This window comes from Clupea harengus, chromosome 25 (assembly GCF_900700415.2).
Source record: "Clupea harengus chromosome 25, Ch_v2.0.2, whole genome shotgun sequence".
Classification (NCBI taxonomy): Eukaryota; Metazoa; Chordata; class Actinopteri; order Clupeiformes; family Clupeidae; genus Clupea; species Clupea harengus.
The window spans coordinates 4,024,319-4,044,318 of NC_045176.1; the positions used below are offsets into that span (position 1 = coordinate 4,024,319).

Genomic DNA, 20,000 nt, shown 5'->3' on the forward strand with positions numbered 1-20,000 from the left:
TTGAAAAAAATATGTAATACACAGCGCTATGCCTTCATTGTCTGATTTATTAAACTGTCAACACTGAAGATTGAACATTGTTGCTTTGAACTGAGTGCTTTTGCAATTACATTTTAGTGAGAAACTTGTGCTTGTGCTTCACTGAGAATCAGGCAAAGGGTACTCCAAAGCTTTCTATCCCAGGTCAGGGTGCTCCTGCTTCACACACACCCAAAACTGTGTGAGTGTGGATGTGGCAAACTTCATCTGGAGGCCACGGTCAGATGACACTTCCAGGAGTGTGGGGGTCGCCCATTCAAATCAACAGAACTTTTTGGACCATTCTGAAGAGCCGTATAATAACTGTTTTTAAAGGATTTTTGAATGGATGCTAATTTTAAATATATATAAAAAAATACGTACCCCCTGGACTCCCTTCACGTACCCCCATTTGGTCTAGATGTCGTCAAGCGCAGTTTTGAAAAACTCATGCGTGTGAAAGAGAAAATTCCACTTTCTCTTGTCACATTAAATCAGATAATGCGACGTCAGAGGGAACAAGAAAATGCAGAATCAGACAGAATTCTGAGGATGGAGAGAGACAAAGTTTCGTCTCTTGTAAGTGAATTGGCTAAGTTGAAGTCAGAGCTAGCCACTCTGAAAGGACAAAGTGAGCAGCCCCCTCAATGGGAGAGGCGAGACACATCCGGAACAATGCCGATGCTAGTTACTGAGTGTAAGCCAGAAAACCTGAGTGTTGACTCAGATGTTAATGATGGAACAATCAGGTTGAGACCGTTAACAGCTAGGTGTGTTGGTATAAATGTGACGCATTCTTCTGGATACCAACATTCTAAACCAAGATATGGGCCCAGAAGAAACTCACATGATGTATGCCGTAAGTGTGGGAATTATGGCCATTGGGCAAAGGAATGTAGGTCTCAGGGCAGAGGCAGACATGCTTCTCATTCTAACTATAACATGGGGAGAGAGATGATGAAAGCATGTTCTGTACGTTTTTGAAATGTAATAATTGTCAGAAACGGGCCCTTAACAACCTGAATATTTTCAATGACAACTATGACCTCCTGGAGCATGAACATAAGGTAAATGCTAGGCCAGTTGAGAGTCAGTGCGGTACGAAATTGACGAGAGAAGTGCAGAGACATGAGGAGACATCCAGAGCCACGTGACGGGGAACGTACTTTGAAATGTGAGAGCCCACGCAAAGTATTGTCACAAAGGGAGAACTGATGTCACCCACAGCACACAATGCATGGCCCCAGAACAACCATCCCTGGTGGAGCGCAAGAGGGAAAAAACATGACTACGGTTAACCTCAAGTGATACTCTTTTGTGTTACTTTTAGCAATGATATGATGATTGGATGGGAATTTAGATGATGACTTGATTACGGACACGACTATGAAATATGGGTTGATGATATAAGTCAGAGCCCTAATGTTAAGGCAGTTTTAATGGTCAGTGTTATGTTTTTTAAGTTTGTTTGTTCTGGTCCTATGAATGAGATGCCACATTCTATGGAATTTTGTGATACTGCCGCAGTTTTCTCTGTTTGTTTTTCAGAACCAACAGTCCATGGAGCAGCATGAGAGGAATTGGAACGCATTGAACCAGTGACCTGATGCAACGACCAAGCCATCACCGTTGTCCAGATTCACCTCACCTGTTGGACAGCAGTGACGACACAACATTGAAAGACTTGACACATCAGAAACTGATGAACCAGAGATGCATAGTCGCCACTCACAGCTCGCGGAAGGCGTAGGTCGCTGTGCAAAAGCAGGACCGTGAAATAATTTTACCCAAACAAATTAATGGGATTTTCGCTTTCACCTGTGAGATAAGGGACATGCCATATTGGTTGCGAGAAACACCAGATCTTGAATATTGATACCACTACACTGTAGGAACATGTGTTCTGTTTTAAACCTTTTTACCACTACACTATGGGCACACGTGTTTGTTGACATTTTGTAACAACGTTGGATTGTTTGATCACTATGTCTAATTATGTTCGTTATGGTTTGGTTAGGTTTTATTGTGATCACGATGTATTTTGATTTATGATCAGACGGGGAGATTGTTAGATTCAGGTGATTGCATATATCAGACTACAGTGTAACATAAGAGACTTCATCTCAAACAACCCCCGTCTTCCACAAGTCTGTTATTCTGAACAAGCTAACTTGAACCAAGCGTGGACATCCGACGAATTCGCTGGAGAAAAGCAGAATCTTTCAATGGTACTTAGAAGTGTAATCCTGTTCACAGACAAACACTGAAAACATAACCTCCTTGACAATAAAGCTTTTACAGCAGCATTTCTGTCACCTTCTATTTTATGTCTACAGCACATTCCATGAAGTAAAGATGGCTCACTCACTTTTAGTGGTTTAGAATGAAAGGAAATTAAATAAAAAAACACAATGGAGTTCATATTGTCTATTGTATGCAGGTACCTGTAAAACTGAAATATGAAAAGTAATGCAGTATTTGTAATATCATCAACTGTTAGTATTTTGAAAGTCATTATGCTATGATTGTGACATATTCCTCGAGGATAGAAAATGTGTGCTAGTGTTTTGAAAGAATTATTTGATATTGAGTCCGGTTTGCCATATTCTGATAAATTTAGTGTATGTAGAGATTGTATTTTGCATTTTGAGTTAGTAGTTAGTATTTAGTTAACAAAATGTGGTATTTAGCAGACAATTAACAATTTGGCCAATTGTGTGATGTAGGTGTGTTGCTGTGTTCAGAGTTTTTAAAAAGTATCATAAGTATAGGTTAATGTTTGTTAGCAATTGTAAAAAAAAGAGCCTATTCTGTGAAAACAACAGTTATACAATTCATGGTATAGCCCACAAAAGACAGATGTTGTGCTAATTGATGTGACTACAGATTGAACAAAAGGATGCTAGCGATTGTAAAAAACTTCAAAGACACCAAACAGCGCCCATTAGGACTTGAGTGAAGCTATGAAGTATTCCCAGTATTTCTTAGTACCGTCAGGGGACTATGGACTTCATCTAGATAGCAGACAGTGTGTATTAATATCTGCATCAGTTGCTATACTGATGATCAGATGCTATATTGATACATGCTGAATCCCTTACAATACTGTCAGTCATACTACAATAACTTTAAATCCATAACAATATAGAATCTAACCACAGCAACCACTTTTTCACTCACTCAAGACTCCAATACTCACTTCACTCTTCTTGATGCTTTGACCACAGGCAGCATCCTCAGCAGACCTGCATCTGATCTGGCAGGTGATCTCCTTCCCCCATAATCCTCCAGGTTACACTCCTCCAGTTCCTGGTCTGACATCAGCAGCACAAAGGCCAGAGTGACAGCTGGGAAAGAGAGAGATCCTGCCCGGATTCATTTCCCCTCAAGTAGCCCTTGACCTCCTCCACCAGTGAGTGGTCGTTCAGTTCATTCAGACAGTGGAACAGGTTGATGCATCTCTCTGGGTTGGGGGCTTTTCTGATCTTCTGCTTGATGTACTTGACCGTTTCCTCTGTGTTTGGTGATCTGCTTCCTGTCTGTGGGCAGCAGGTCTTGTAATAATTTCTGATTGGACTCCAGTGAGAGGCCAAGAAGAAACCTCAGGAAAAGGTCCAGGTGTCCATTGTCATTCCTTAAGGCCAGGTCCACTGCAGTCTGGTTTAGGTCATGAAGTTTGTTTGCACTGAGCAGTGAATTAAGCTGAGCGGTTTGGTGTTGGTCAGGCTTATTGCTTTCTCTCTTGCTAAAGTGCAAAAACACATATAAAGCTGCTAGAAACTCCTGAATACTCAGATGAACAAAGCAGAACACCTTGCCCTGGTACAGCCCAGCCTCCTCCCTGAAGATCTGGGTGCACATCCCTGAGTACACTGATGCTTCTGTGACATCAATGCCACACTCTCTCAGGTCCTCCTCATAGAAGATCAGATTGCCCTCCTCCAGCTGCTGAAAAGCCAGTTTGCCCAAGGACATAATGGTCTTCAGGAGTGCATCCACATCACGGTTTCCATACTTCTGACTCCTGTGTTTGGTTTGTATGATCAGGAAGTGTGTGTACATTTGTGTCAAAGATGTTGGAATCTCTCCACTCTCTGCTTCAGTCAGGATGTACTCCAGAACAGTGGCTGCCATCCAACAGAAGACTGGAATGTGACACATGATGTAGAGGCACCTGGAAGACTTTAGGTGTGTGATGATTCTGCTGGCCAGTTCCACTTTTGTGATTTTCTTCCTGAAGTACTCCTCCTTCTGTGGGTCATTGAAACCCCGGACTTCTGTCACCTGATCAACACACTCAGGAGGGATTTGATTGATTGCTGCTGGTCGGGAGGTGATCCACACAAGAGCAGAGGGAAGCAGATTCCCCTTGATGAGGTTTGTGAGAAGGACATCCACTGAGGCAGGTTCTGATACATTGTAGATGCATTCATTGTGCTGGAAATCCAGAGGAAGTCTGCTTTCATCCAGACCATCAAAGATGAAAGCAATGTTGTATCTGTCCTGGTTGGAGAAGGCAAAGTCTTTTGTTTCAGAGAAGAAGTGATGGATGATGTCCAGAAAAGTGTATTTCTTGTCTTTAATCAGGTTCAGCTCACGAAAAGGAAGAGGAAATATGAAGTGAATATTCTCATTGGCTTTTCCTTTAGCCCAGTCCAGAATGAATTTCTGCACAGAGACTGTTTTTCCAATGCCAGCAACTCCTTTTGTCAGCACAGTTCTGATGGGTTTGTCTTGTCCAGGTAAGGGCTTGAAGATGTCAGTACACTTGATTGGTGTTTCCCTCTTTGTTATTTGTCTCCTGGATGCCATCTCAATCTGTCTGACCTCATGTTCAGTATTGACCTCTACACTTTCCCCCTCTGTGATGTAGAGCTCTGTGTAGATCTTCTCCAGAAAAGTAGGGTTTCCTAGCTTAGGCACGCCTTCAAATACACTCTGAAACTTCTCTGTTAGACTATATTTGAGCTCTTGTTGACATCTAAGAAACAGTCCATCTAGAGATAAATACATACAATTTAGTCAATCTGATGGCATACAGTATGTAAGTGTGTGAAGTGAGCACTTTGAAGCCTTTGTCTTGAGAGTGATTAACAAATGATGACAGACATCATATCCTGTCAGTAGTCATCATGGCAGTCTGTGTTCAGTGATCATCATTAGTAACTGTTACGACAGCTCTCAGAATCGTATGTTCCAGACTCATGTCAGAATATATACCTGTTTGAGAGCCATCGGAAATGATTGTTAATGGTAACATGATATATAGTATTTCTGGACACTGACTCATGATATCCTGTGTCATCACCATGACATCTGGACATATTAATGGCAGTTTTACTGAGGGCTATGGGAAGTGTTTTAATTTACTGTTTACAGGCATTAAACAGAAAAAAAAACATCACTGTTATTTTTCTAGCGAGATTTGATATAACATATTAAAGGAGTAATTACGTTTATACAGAAATAAATTTATCTTTGAAGTATTCATACATTTTGAATCAAGCTGCAATAACAATGTATAATGTTCAGTAACTCAGTGTTGAGTAAATATCTCACATTTCTCCAGCTGCTGAGCAATGATTTCCTGGTTCATGTTCCTCAGGATGTGCACTGCAATCTTCAGAGCTCCATCTCTGGCATCTCTCTGGTCCTCCTCATCCTCCTCCTCACTACAAGGGGATTCTGGGTAATCATGAGTCAGCAGCTTCTTGAGTCTCTTTAGTTCATTCGTCATGAAAGTGATGACTTTGTGTTCAAGCTCCTGATAGCAAATCACATAATTCCATCAGTGATGAAAAAACAGAATTAAACATTTGCATGATAACTCCTCTATATCTCTGATCAGTTGTTTTTATGCATTAAAACATTTCCTGTGCTTACAGTTTTTTATCACCACTTACACAGGTTTTCTGAAAATAGGTCTCATTTAAACTCAGCTAAACAAAATTCACAAAACTGCACAAAAAAAATGCAAAACACCACAAATCTCCCGCAAAATGAAACACTGCATTCAAAACTCAATAATCCCTTTCCATAATCTAGAGTAGTTCCTAACTAGTTGTGTTCATTTTTTGATACAAATTCATGAGGTTCAAGTTTTTTTATCAGTAACTACACACTAGTGTGACAGATCTAAAACACGTGTTATGCAGCAGCACTTTATTCTGACTAACTCGGTGACAACAGACTGAATATAAAACTACACAGAGTACTTTCAGTAATTTCAGTACTTTTTCCATTTTTCCAAAACACTATATTACACACAGAGAGAGCGTGCCTTCTTCATTTCATTGCTAGAATGACCAAAATGCAAAACAGCTTGCTTGAATAAAACGTTTATTAAAGCAAACTGAAATATTTCAGAAGTTATATATAAATGCTGTAACTGTAACAAAGAGGTTTCACAGTCCAGTGCATTACCAAAACAGCATTTCAAAGTGTTCTGTATAAAAACACATCTACACAATTTTATATCAGGCTAAGTAAATGTATAAAAAAAAGGAAATTATCCTCCGTACACGCTACATGAAAAGACACTGTGTGACCGTACCCAGCCTCTTATTGGGGTCGTGTCACAGCAACTTATCAACATCTCAAAAAGGCACACAAGTGTTCAAGATCTGATCATTGGTGTCTTAGAAAGTGAACTATGTGTATAATGTTTTGCAAAAAAGGGTTTTATGACATTCAAAACGGAGCCAAAGGCTGAGAATTAGCTTATGGTTTCGTTGATTTGGGGTGGGATTTTGGAGTTTCAGAAATCATGTGACATAAAAATCATTACATAGTTTAGAGCATCAAATGGCAACACACACACACACACCTTGAATACAGTAGACAATTCATTTTGATACGTTTTGCTGAAGGATGGATGAATTCTTTGTTCTTCCTGTTGGACACTGAAGGAAATACAAGGACAGCAGGTATTGGTCAACAATGCATTTACAGCATTTATCTATGCACCTAACAGCAACACTAAGTACAGAAATAATATGTGAAGTATGAGAAAAACATTTAATTGCCTTAATTTAAAGATGGCTCATTTTTACCATCCAGGTCAAGTGATGAGGAGTCGTGTGCTGTTACAAAACAGTAAAATATTCTGCTGCAAATATTCTGTACTGCAATGGAATTTAAATTGTAATGCTGAGATTAACTGTATGAGCAGTTACAACAGTAACATTCACCTCTCACCACCAACCACCTGTCATGGACACACCTATATCTTATATATCTACCTCTCACCAACCACCTGTCATGGACACACCTATATCTAATATATCCACCTCTCACCAACCACCTGTCATGGACACACCTATATCTAATATATCCACCTCTCACCAACCACCTGTCATGGACACACCTATATCTAATATAACCACCTCTCACCAACCACCTGTCATGGACACACCTATATCTAATATATCCACCTCTCAACGCCAACCACCTGTCATGGACACACCTATATCTAATATAACCACCTCTCACCGCCAACCACCTGTCATGGACACACCTATATCTAATATATCCACCTCTCACCATCAACCACCTGTCATGGACACACCTATATCTAATATATCCACCTCTCAACGCCAACCACCTGTCATGGACACACCTATATCTAATATATCCACCTCTCACCGCCAACCACCTGTCATGGACACACCTATATCTTATATATCTTCAAGGCATATTATATTAGGTTCCATTATATATTATATAAGTGTTCATCTTGACAAACACCATTAAACATTCTCTATACACTCAGGATCAGGATTTCCAAGTTTGCTAGAGCAGGTTTTGTGTTTGTTTTAACGGATAGTCCATCTGAAATTCCTCACACACTCTGTACACATCAAACCACTGTGCAAACTGGTCATACCTGGCATCAGGATGACTGTCTCCCGCTCTGAAGTCGATACCCTGATCTTTTGAGCGGTCACTCTTCATGGATACACAGCTGGGTGCAGGAGAGTCTGGCCTCCATTTCTGAGTTTGTCTTTACAAAGAAAACAACCAAGAGGGGGTTGTTACTCAAACTGGTCATTCTTAAAGCTGTGTGCTAATACTAACTAGTAACACTAGGGGGAGCTCCAGAGTCTGTTCCGTGACTGGTCCGTACTGCCATCGACTAATAGTCAACACTGATCATTTCAGCAGGAGGAGCTCTTGAATCTAGTCTTTGACCAGACAGAGGCATTGGCACTTGCCATAGACAGACAGAGTAGCGCTGTTCCTGTTGCCCAGGCAAGCATTATCAGGATGACATTTAAATTGGTCTTTTCTGAGTTTACCTATTTTATACATTTAAACTTTTGGTTATAGTCTACTTTATATGTTGCTGTGAGATGTGAAATATGTTTTCATGTCTGTGCAGTTTCTTCATATTAGGGTCTATCTACAGACAGGAACTGGTAAATTACCAATGCTATATGGAGGATATCTGTGTGAAAACAAATCAATTTTGAGTCTTAAGTTCTGTGATAGGTGATATTCTGTAGAAGCATGGGACAAACAAAAATGTCTGGTTCACCTTCTGAAATGAAGTAGGGTCATATTGTAGCATGCAGAAGAGTTGTCTGTTTCCTTCAGTATGTGTGCCATGTAAGTTCACCCTATGAGTCAGTGTGTTATGTGTAATGCCAGGTGTTCTCCTTGTGTATGAGTGTCTTTCTCCACCCTTGTCCACCATGCTGTGTCTGCATATAAGACCCCTGCCCTCCTGTCATCCTGTATCAGTCTGACTGAATGTATCTGTGTGTTTAGTAAATGGCATAGGGGCACAGAACTCCTGACTGACTCCAGCCACTACAGTATTTTACTTCCACATTCATACTTGTGAAGTTCACATTACTGAAATCCTTGAAGTCAGTGATTGAAATCTGTGGAAATCCGTGAGCTACCCCCACCGCCCACACACAAAAAAAAGACAAAATGTGCAAGCATATTGTTACGTTTGCGAGGCATTTCGTAAACAGGTCTTTGTTTGCCCCATAGAGATAATACGTTGTTCAGTGATGAAGGTGCTTACCCTGGTGTATACCTGCTGACTACGGACACATACGTAGTTGACTAGTATAACTGCTACGCAGACGTAGTGAGCCATACAGCGCGAAAAACAGCAGTCTCTCACCCTTACTGTGCAACAGTCTATTGAACTTGTTATCATTAGGGCTGAACGATTTGGGAAAATAATCTAATTGCGATTGCGATTTAATATGCGATTTTTTTATTTTATCCAAATGTTTTTCCCAACAAATCGTAATGAATGATTTAAATATGACCAACACAATATTAGATACATTTAGTGTAAAATATTATTTCCCACATTTTACATTTTTATTTAACTGCTCATTACAGAATCAAGAACAACAAATCGGTGGCTTTGCCACTGTGCATTTAATTAATTTAAACAAAGTCATTGTAAGAATAAACACAAGGCATGCACTTTTTAAACACTGTGTGCAAAATGTACCATCTTAAAAAAAAAAAAAAAAAAAATATATATATATTATTTAAAAAAAAAAATTTTTAGACCACGTTTTTAATCGTGACCTTTGCGGTTAGAAAATCGCGTTCTATCATATCGCGATTAAATCGCAAATGCAATTAATCGTTCAGCCCTAGTTATCATTATTCTATGCTCTTTGGAAGTGAAAAAATGTGAGATGTTTTGAGATCGGTGATATTCTGTGTCACATACATCATAAGCATCTGAGACTTTTCTAATATGGTTCACATCTTAAGTTACAGTTTCATGAATGAATATCCAGTCTGTTGTTTGCTTCAGGTCCCCATGTCTCCATGACCTATAATGTTCTAAATCTGTTCCATTTTATAGATGAACACTGTAGTCCAGCTCATATTACTCACACACTCTGCACTTCAAACCACTGTGCAAATTGTTCATACCTGGCATCAGGATGACTGTCTCCCCTCTGAAGTCGATACCCTGATCTTTTGACATGTCACTCTTCATGGACACACAGCTGGGTACAGGAGAGTCTGGCTTCCATTTCTGAGTTTGGCTTTACAAAGAAAAAAGGCATAATACTGTATTGCAGTTGTGTACGTCACTGAATATATCAAAATGCTCTTTATTAGACGGCGCTATGTGTGATACATGTGTGATATATGTGTGCTTCCTATTTTAAACCTCTGGGAGAATAGATGTTTAAGTATCAATCACCTTTCAGTCTCTTATGACCAATTTTGTTGACATTACAAAGATATTCAACTGTGTTAACTGTTTGAGAAAAAGTACGGGCATTTAACTGAAAAAAGGCATAATACTGTATTGCAGGTGTGTACGTCACTAAATATATCTAAATGTTCTTAATCAGATGGCGCTATGTGTAATACATGTGCGATATGTGTGTGCTTTCTATTTTATACCTCATTGAGAATAGATTTTTAAGTATCAACTACCTTTACCTTTCAGTGACTTATGACCAATTCTATTGACATCAAACCATTGTGCAAATTGTTCATACCTGGCATCAGGATGACTGGCGCCCCCTCTGAAGTTGATGTCCTGATCTTTTGACATGTCACTCTTTATGGACACACAGCTGGGTGCAGGTGACTTCAGCCTCTCTTTTTGGGTCAGACTTTACAAACAACCCAAAGCCATAACACTACGTTGTGCTCATGTACAATATCTGTTTGTTCTTTCTTTTGTGCTTTGACAAATGAGCTGGTGGTGGTTGACTCAAGCACCCACCCCCTACCCACAAACTCAACCTCCCGGACTGAGCTTCTTTTCTGTTGTGCTACTTCTAGGCCACTGCTAAATAGACGTCGGTAAAGTCGGGGATTCCACAAGCCATGAAAACGTTGTACACAAATGTAATACACTACCACGCCTGAGAGATCTGCACTCTAATAATTAACAAAATACACAGTCGCAGGTTTGAGAAATAATCGTTTAAAACTCAACCGCTTGTTGACCTTGCAAACTGGACACCGTAAACATAAGAAGAGCGGGGACCAAGAAAAAGAAAGTGTCGGATACCTTGATGCCTCTTTACTAAATAGGCCTACTGTAGTAAACGCACATGGTAGAGAGCTAATACACATCGACAAAGTGAAAAACATTCGACTGCTGTGACAATTAAGTGTTCAAACGTCTGAATGATATCAAATTATCTAATCGGGCTGTAGTCTATAAAGTTTGCCTCGTGACTTGGTCACTTAAACTGTAGGACTGTCGGCTTCAGCTTTCGTGGTTCAGGAAATTATTTAAAAATACATTAAATTGGGTTACATAAATCAGAAGGGAAATAACAAATGTGCTGAAAACAAAGCACAAACCTGCGTTTTCATCGAATACACACACTTCCAATCCGGAGTCCACACCCAGTCTTTATGCACTTTCACTTTCGTTGCACAAAATAGGCTACCACTGAGGCAGAAATTATGCCAGTTAATAGCCAATTCCGTAAGGTTATTAGTGGTGACACCCTTGGAACCGAGTCTTCCAAGCTTATATTAAGAACTTGTCCCGTTGGTGGTGTTTCCCATGACACCGAGGCTTCGAAGCTTGTGTCAATAACGTGAAGCAGTTGCAGGCGGGGCTGCGTATCGATGCTTGTGTTGTTTTGGCGAAATTACGTCACTGGTGATGTCCATAGCCTCGTTTTGAGTCCACTGCTTTGAGAAGTGGTTCACTTTTGACGGGACGCTTCGACTACACGAAACTTGTGGGCTTGTTGTCAGTGGTTGGAGATTTTGCAGTAGTTGGAGATTTTGATGATTTGTGATTGTGCTTTGCGATTTAGCTATGGAGCCAGCAAGGAAGAGACAGTTGTCACCGGTTTGGGAGTTCTTTGATTCTCCCAATAAAGTGTGTTTAGCTTGTATGATTTTCCACATTACACATAGACATTAGCTTATTTATTATTATGTTATTTTATGTTGTCACCGATCTATTGTTTTTCATGGTGGAACAAATAAAAACAAATAGGGTTTCCCTCATGTCACACAAGCACATCCACTGCCCAGTTCAACAAATCAATTTCACCCCCTTTTCTCCAATCTGAAAAAAAACACCACCGCCCTGCACTTTCACTGCCCCCTGTTTTACAAAAAACACTGACCAGTTATCCACAAGCACTTTAACTGCCTTCTGTTTCACAATGTCCAAATTAGCTGATGGTAAAGATAATTAGCAGACGTTTTTATCCAAAGCAATGTATTAAAACACAGAGTCTGTGTTTTAAGCCTTATGTAGTCTCTCAGCTTCCACTCTGTATCTCAAGTAACCAGTATTTGCAGTAGGTATAGCAAAGTAAAACTGTGCATTGTGAAAATGAAACATGTCTATGTATTCTACACTGTACATATACAATTTTGCCAATGAATGTCAAAACTGAAATGAAAAATGTTGCTGCCTGAATAGCCTGAAATGTTCTGGATGTGGCCTGTTTTAGTTGTGACCTGTCCAGGTAATTTAACCACAAGTGAAGACTATACCATAATATACCACACTCATGAAGATGCTGTTTGTATTTGTACTGTTTTAAGATTCATGAGGTGAGTTGTGGAGATGCTTGTTAAAAAACGCCATGGAGATTCTGGAACTTAGAAACACTTTTAAACCTACATAACCTTTAATTAAAGTATGAAGGTCATTATATTAAAAAACTTTAACATTCTGTAAAAAAAAGTATTTAAATGTGTGTACAAATACACGATAGTTACACCCAGCCACCACCATCACTAAGATCAACATTGCTGCCAGACTGCCCAAGGGTTCCCCATACCTGCTCCAACACACTACCATAGAGTCCATAGCCACCGAGATACTAAGGCTGGGGTAGATGACATGCCTCTTGTTTCCCCTACTTTTCCGTGATGTACAGATGAGTTATGTGTGTCTGCTTCACAAATACATTTGTCAAATCAGGATCCTCCACATGATCCTCAGTCTAAGACACCTGCTATTCATTCTCACTCTCATCAATCATGATCACTAAGGCACACGACAAGAACCTTCATTAGCAGCACATTTCTTTCAAAACCAAAGTGACTAACTGAATAGTAAAATGTAACTGATTAATGAATATGAATTATTAGAGAATACAATTGATTGATTAGTGATTGTAAATGCTTTTTCCTTTTAATGATTACACCAGCAACCACATCCTTTTTTAGTTTTTGTTGGAGAAACTTTACCCAGTGTGTGACAGCACAGTTTTCACCATAACCAAGTCACAGCGCCACGCCACCCTCTGCTCACTCGGTGAAATGCTCTACTTCAGAAAACATTTCATTACATTGGGAGAACATCTCATGACAATCATGAGATGTTCATACCAATTTCATGGTAACATCAAAAATCGTATTCATAACCAGATATTACATCTGACCAGATATGTTATTAATATTATTGTTGATACCCACGTAGTTATAGAAAAGACTGAGATTTTATCTAGTAAGGATTCCATAGACAATCTTTAAGAGTTTGGCTTGATATAAAAAATTAATTGTAGAAGTATTATTGACATTAATGCAGTTAAAAATAATAATTTCATAATCAGTTTACACATATTGGTTTATTGCTATAAAACATGGTGATTATAAAGTAGGTTTAAGACTTACAGTATGAAATCTCAACAGTGTAATATTTAGCATTAATGTGTGATTCTCTCATTCATTATTGGTAATAGAAAACATTCTGACTGCAGCCCATACATGAGAGTCGTGAAAAGTGTTGCAACATAGATATATTTGACAGTTGGCATAATTATAATTTAGAACGCAATAAGATGAAATATATCTAAGCAGTCTAAAGGAAATGTGATCTATTTCTATTGTATTTCGATTTTTCTTATATCCTGAATACTATTCTGATTAATGTTAGTATCTAGAGGTCAGAGTTCAGTATTGGATGTGATGTCATCAATCAGCGCTCGCGCCAGTTTCATGGATGCTTTGTGTAAAAGCCCGACGTAGAACTGGGAAGAATAAAGTTGCCAAATGAAAGACGTCATGTCTGCTTAAGGGTGCAACAAAAGCACTGATAGGCACATTTCACTTGAAATAATCTGTAACTTGTTTGCCATCTTCTATCATGCTCAGTATGATCTGTTTGGGATAAATAATCTAGTTTACCCAAATTAGCCTACACACTTCAACACCTATACAGGTGAGTCTTTCATACCTGACACACCCAGGAACACATCCAATCACAGATTGGCACTGGGGGACCATCCCTGTCCCTTAGGATGATGGTTTGTCCTCCATGCAGGTGAAATAGTTGCAGATTTTACAGCTGAGGCTTTTTTATTGACAGTAGAGGAGCAAGGTGCTGCAGAGCTGGGAGGAAGGAATGTTGAGCAGCTCAAGTAAAACAAGACTTTTCCATTATATTTTCCATTTAAATATCAGCCCTGCAAATCTAGGTACACATCTGGGTTTCACCCAAACTGACCAGAGGGCAATATCTATTTTCATCACTTCTTTTAGACTTTAAAAGTCATACTGAAAGTCTCACAAGTTCAAAATGAAAAAAAAAAAAAAAACATTTCCAGTGAATGTAACAGCAGTTTCTGGCTTTGTAGTGTTTGTACATCATCAGAGGTGGTTGTTCATGCTCTTGTTTGTTTTGCTTCTTAAATGATATTATTCAGCCTGACTTGGATAACTACTAACACTTTCAAATGTAATTGTAAAAGTTCCCAGGTTCTGTGCATGATATGACAGAATACATCACATAATGACTATAACTTCAATAACTTCAATTCAATTGACACCTGGGGATTATTGCATCCATACATTCTGAACTTCCCCAAATCCTTCTGTGTCTTTATTCAGGTAAAAACACACTGTACCTTCTGAGGGCAAAAAATAACAAATATCTTTGCATGACAGGTACAATATTTTGTATCTTTCAGAAAGATACAGTCAAGGTAGTTCAGACAAGCAGCTCAAATAATTTCTCTCTCCCTCCCTCTCTCTTTCTCCCTCTACTACCTTTCTCCATCATTGTTTGGTACATGTTATGGCCACTGTCTTCAAGTAGTTTCATTAAACTGAACTGAAAACATCATCATTAGAGTTCCTCTCAAGGTGTCTTTTTGTGTATTAAAGTACTGAATGTGGAACAGATGATCTTTTCTCTAATCTAATGTACTCAAACCTGCCATGAGAACAGATTAGTCTTTCAACATCTGTACATTCATAGCTACTAGTCAACATCTGTATGTCATCAGAAATGTTTGTCGTCACATCAGAATTAAAATACACGTTATATGTACATACGTATATATATATGGGGGGGGGGGGGGGTATCTGACTCAGACATGGTGAAAGACATCACTTCTCCCTCCCCACCGTGACCACACCAGTGCAGGTGACCCCTTCCTGTGTGCCCCCCCCCCCTCTCATCCCTTCCCTGCTGGGTGCTGTATGAGGAGCCCTAGAGAAGGGAGACTGCTCTACACACGTGACTCCCACACTCCAGGGAACAGACTCCACACATCCAGTCCATCAGCAGGGTCATCAGCTTCTCTGAGCCACCAAAAGCTCATACCGGACCCTGACCTCCCCACAGAAGATGGAGATATTTTCTGGAGATATTTTCTTTAGTGGTTATCTATTATAGATACATTTATTCAGTTCAGTTTATAGAGTTTGACCAACCATTCATACATTCCTCTGTTGTGTTTGTGCGTGTTGATTAGTGGTTGACCGATCAATGGCCGATGCCGATATTTAGAGAACAGGGCGGCTGATGGCCGTTATGTAATGCCAAAATCATGTTGTTGCTTTTTTGGTGGGGGGGTTTGCATCTGACAAAATACATCAATTTATTTATAATAATAATAATAATAGTCTTAACAAGTGACACACAAAATTGCTGAAATTTAACATTTATTTAACACTGTTATTGTCTGCATTGTCTCTATTCTTAGTAGATCTAGATCTGCACTCTGCACTCTACTTATTATTTAAATTTAAATAATCAAAGTATCAAAAACTAAACTCAACAAACAAGGTCAGTATTTGGGTTAAAAATAAAAAAAAACTGTACAAATGTTTACCGTCTTCAAATTGGTAGTCCCCAGATGAAAAAAACAAGCAAATAAAATCTCTATTTATGAAGTTTATATTACACAGAAAAACAAAGCTATTTACATTTATTATCAAAACTGTCCATATTCGTTTGTTTCTTGGTGTGTTTTTATGTTTTTTTATTTTAATTTTTTTAATATAGAAACCGGCATTTTTGCCTGCCACATAACTTCCACCAAGCTGATCTTGCCGTTCCTCAATTTCTGTTCAGGAATACAACGTTTGCAAACAAAATATATCACCAAACAGAATAAAAACACACATTTCACTATGCATGATGTGCACCGGACTTGGATCTACAGAGTACCAAACATGCACTCTGACCGCAACGCCAAAGAGCCATGCTCGTTGGTATCATGTGTAGTTACGGCACATCGTCACACTGCCTTCCCCTTCGGGAAGTGCACCCTTGCCCTTTCACGCACACAGGCGTTCCTCACGCATCCACCAACCGTACTTCTCCCATCCCACCGCTGCCACCAAATGTCAAAGGGTAACCGTGTCAAGGGTCTTTTAGGGTAGGCACAAAAGGCAGCAGGGACACAAAAACTCTGTGGGTAGGCGCATTTGTTTGTCCTCCACCAAGTGCATAATCCAAGAAAGATGAAAAAACAAACAAAAAGACTTGAATACAAATTGAAACAAAAGATATTTACAAACAGCTGTATATGCACAGCCAGTATTACAGCTTAATACAAACGTCACTAAATAGACACACACACACTACAACATCAACCTCACGCTTCTGAAGATGATAGAGACGAGCATAGACTCAGCTCACCAAACAAACTCTCACCAAAGAAGCCTCCCAACTACTACTATGTCAACCCTTTCAACAGGTAGCTGAACTCTCCCTAATTGGCCCATACCACCACAGGCCCACAGCACAGGGGTGAAATCATGTGTCAAAGAAATACACATTATACAAAGTGGTAAAATGGTACCAACAATAATTAGAACAAAGTCAGGCCTTCAAAATAATGACAACAATAGTTATAGGACACTAAAGTCCATTGCGTCCGCAATTAGGTCGCGTCAAGGAAAAGCGGCATCATAAGTAGTTAAATCAGTTTAGAGATGGTGATTATATATCACTAGAAAACTAAATAACCCTTTAAAGTGTTGCAGTGGACAGGTAGACACACAGTGCTGATCCGTGTAGCAGCTGGATGATCATCTGGTACTGAGTGTCTGGAAACTGCAGCATCTGCAGCAGCTCTGCTCCAGTCAGACTGATGAATGATTGATGGCTGCCCAGTTAATACCTGTTGAGGAGATTTTGTAGATTACATCATCCTCACTATGAGGTTTCCCCATTAGGATTCCTCAACACTGACATGTGTAAACATGTAGAACAGCTCTGCTCCAGTCAGACTAATGACTGATTGAAGGTTATCCATTTTACTGATTAAAGGTTATGACATTTTACACATGTATTCATTACTTACTCTAGTTTAGTCAGCTTATATTCAGGATCTTTCTGTAGAGCAGAAAGCAGCTCCACATCAGACTGCTGCAGGTTGTTTAATTTCAGGAGCAGCTCTCTCAGACTGGAGGGGTTTGATCTGAGAGCTGAAGCTAAAGATGAGCAGCTCCTCACTGTAAGGTTACACCGGCTCAGACTGAAGACACACATTTGAACAAAACATTATAGAGAATACACACAAAACAAAGCCCAATACCCCCCACATACACATCTCTCAAAAGCAGGTCGACGCACGTATGCACACAAACTGACACACACACAGTGTCACACACACGTAAGCACACTGACATACTGACGAAAAAAGAGGTGGACTGGAAGAGAGAATGGGATGGTCTAACTGTCCTAAACCACACGTCCTTCACAAGTGGAACCTATACACACCTATACAACTATAGACTTGAAAAAAAACAGATTATCCTACTTGTTATCCTAACTGTTGTTTTTTTTTGTGCTTTGTTTTCAGCCTTGTTACCAACTATACAAAAGTGCTAATGCAGTTTTGCATTGTAATGTGCATGTACTGTATGTCAGAAAAATGTAGATTTAGTTGTCGCTGAAGAGATTTTTCCACTATTACTGTTGTATGTATAAGTCATGGGCTATCAATGAGACAATGTGACCTATAAATAAACCAACTACAGTAAAAGGTACTTTTATCCAAAGTGACTTTCAATGGCACCCTTCATTGCCCAGCAATTGAACCCCAGTCAACTGCTTATGAGGCTGCGACACTATCCACTTTATCACTAAGACTGTTTACCCACACAGACTAAATTTACCACACTCAATAGTGGTATCTACAGTATTGGAACAGGCAGAACCAAACTAAAGGTTTGTTCTTGGTGTCATCATAGCTGCTTGGCTTGGAATATGTGTGGGGCGTTGGGAATTGTAGGGGTGGATAAGGTTTGCTAAAGATTTTTTCTCTCTCAAGATTTACTGTAAGTCAAGGGAGAACGCTGCTGTGAATGTGAACTTCAGAAAAATATGGTTCCAAATACAGGAGACACCATGGATCAGCATTAGGGCTACAGAAGACTTCTAGTGGTAGTATGTTGTGTTGCTGTTCATGAACTGACACTTTTAGTTCTACTAAACCACAGAAATTGTTCCACAGAACAGTCATGAAACATTTCAGCATTTCAGATTCATTTCTTTGTTATTAAAATATGTACTGTAAAAAGATGTCATACTTTCTTTCAGTTTTTTTGCAACGTGACACTTTTTACATTTGAGCAAAAATGTAGATTAAATATCCAGTTCCCTCAATCCTTTGCTATTAATTTAGGGAGATATGGAGATGGTGACAGTCCAGTGCATCATAATTGCAAGCACACAACACATGACACTATCACAAACATGAAAACATGATCTTACTCCAGTTCCTCCAGTCTGCAGTTTGGATGCTCCAGAACAGTAGAAAGCAGCTTCACTCCTGAATCTCCCAGATTATTCATACTCAGGCTCAGCTGTCTCAGACTGGAAGAGTTTGAGCTGAGAGCTGAAGATAAAGCTGCACAGCTCTTCTTTGTGAGGTTACAATTCCTCAGCCTATATAAACACACACATTAAAATGAAGGCATATAGATGAGAATTACAGCAACAAAAAGACAGACAACACAGTTTCAGAATACACACAATACAACTAAGACTAAATATCTCCCTCTTTCATCTATCCATCCAACCATCCATCCATCCCTCTAACGATCTAGTATACAACGCCTAGACAGTCAAGATCATTTGGAATACCAACACACAAACACACACACATCACTGATGATCTCCAGAAATTCTCTGCTGTGCTCTCACCTGCAGGCATAAAGCATTATATTGCGTGTGTGTGTGTGTGTGTGTGTGTGAGAGAGAGCAAGAGCGAATCAGTGTGTCTGTGTGAAACACAGATAAATGTGTGTTTGTCTGTCACACAGAGACACTGATACGCTCTTGCTCACAACTAAGACTAAAACTCTCCCTCATTAATCCATCCATCGATCTAGTTAGTATACATCAGCTAGACAGTAGAGATCACTTAGAATACCAACACATACCGGACACACACACACACACACACACACACACACACACACACACACACACACACACACACACAAACACACACAAACACACAATCAAATATTTATGGCTGCAGGTGAAAGAGCACAGCAGAGAATTCCTGGAGTTCCTCAGTGTAGTGTGTGTGTGTGTGTGTGTGTAAGAGAGAGAGAGAGAGAGAAAAAGAGAGTGTTTCAGTGACTCTTTGTGACAGACACACAATAATGTGTGGACACACATATACACAGACACACTCACACACACACACACACACAAACACACAAACTGGCAGACTTACCCCAGTTCCTCCAGTCTACAGTTTGGATGCTCCAGACCAGTAGAAAGCAGCTCCACTCCTGAATCT

The 20,000-nt window shown here is 39.6% G+C and overlaps 1 protein-coding gene and 1 pseudogene across 1 annotated transcript in view; both read right to left on the minus strand.

Annotated features, from left to right (window-relative positions):
- The window catches only part of LOC105902246 (protein NLRC3-like), a 176,409-nt gene that overhangs the window by 4,567 nt on the left and 151,842 nt on the right, over positions 1-20,000 (minus strand). The window lies entirely within an intron of this gene.
- On the minus strand, positions 4,006-5,755 carry LOC116219608 (annotated as a pseudogene).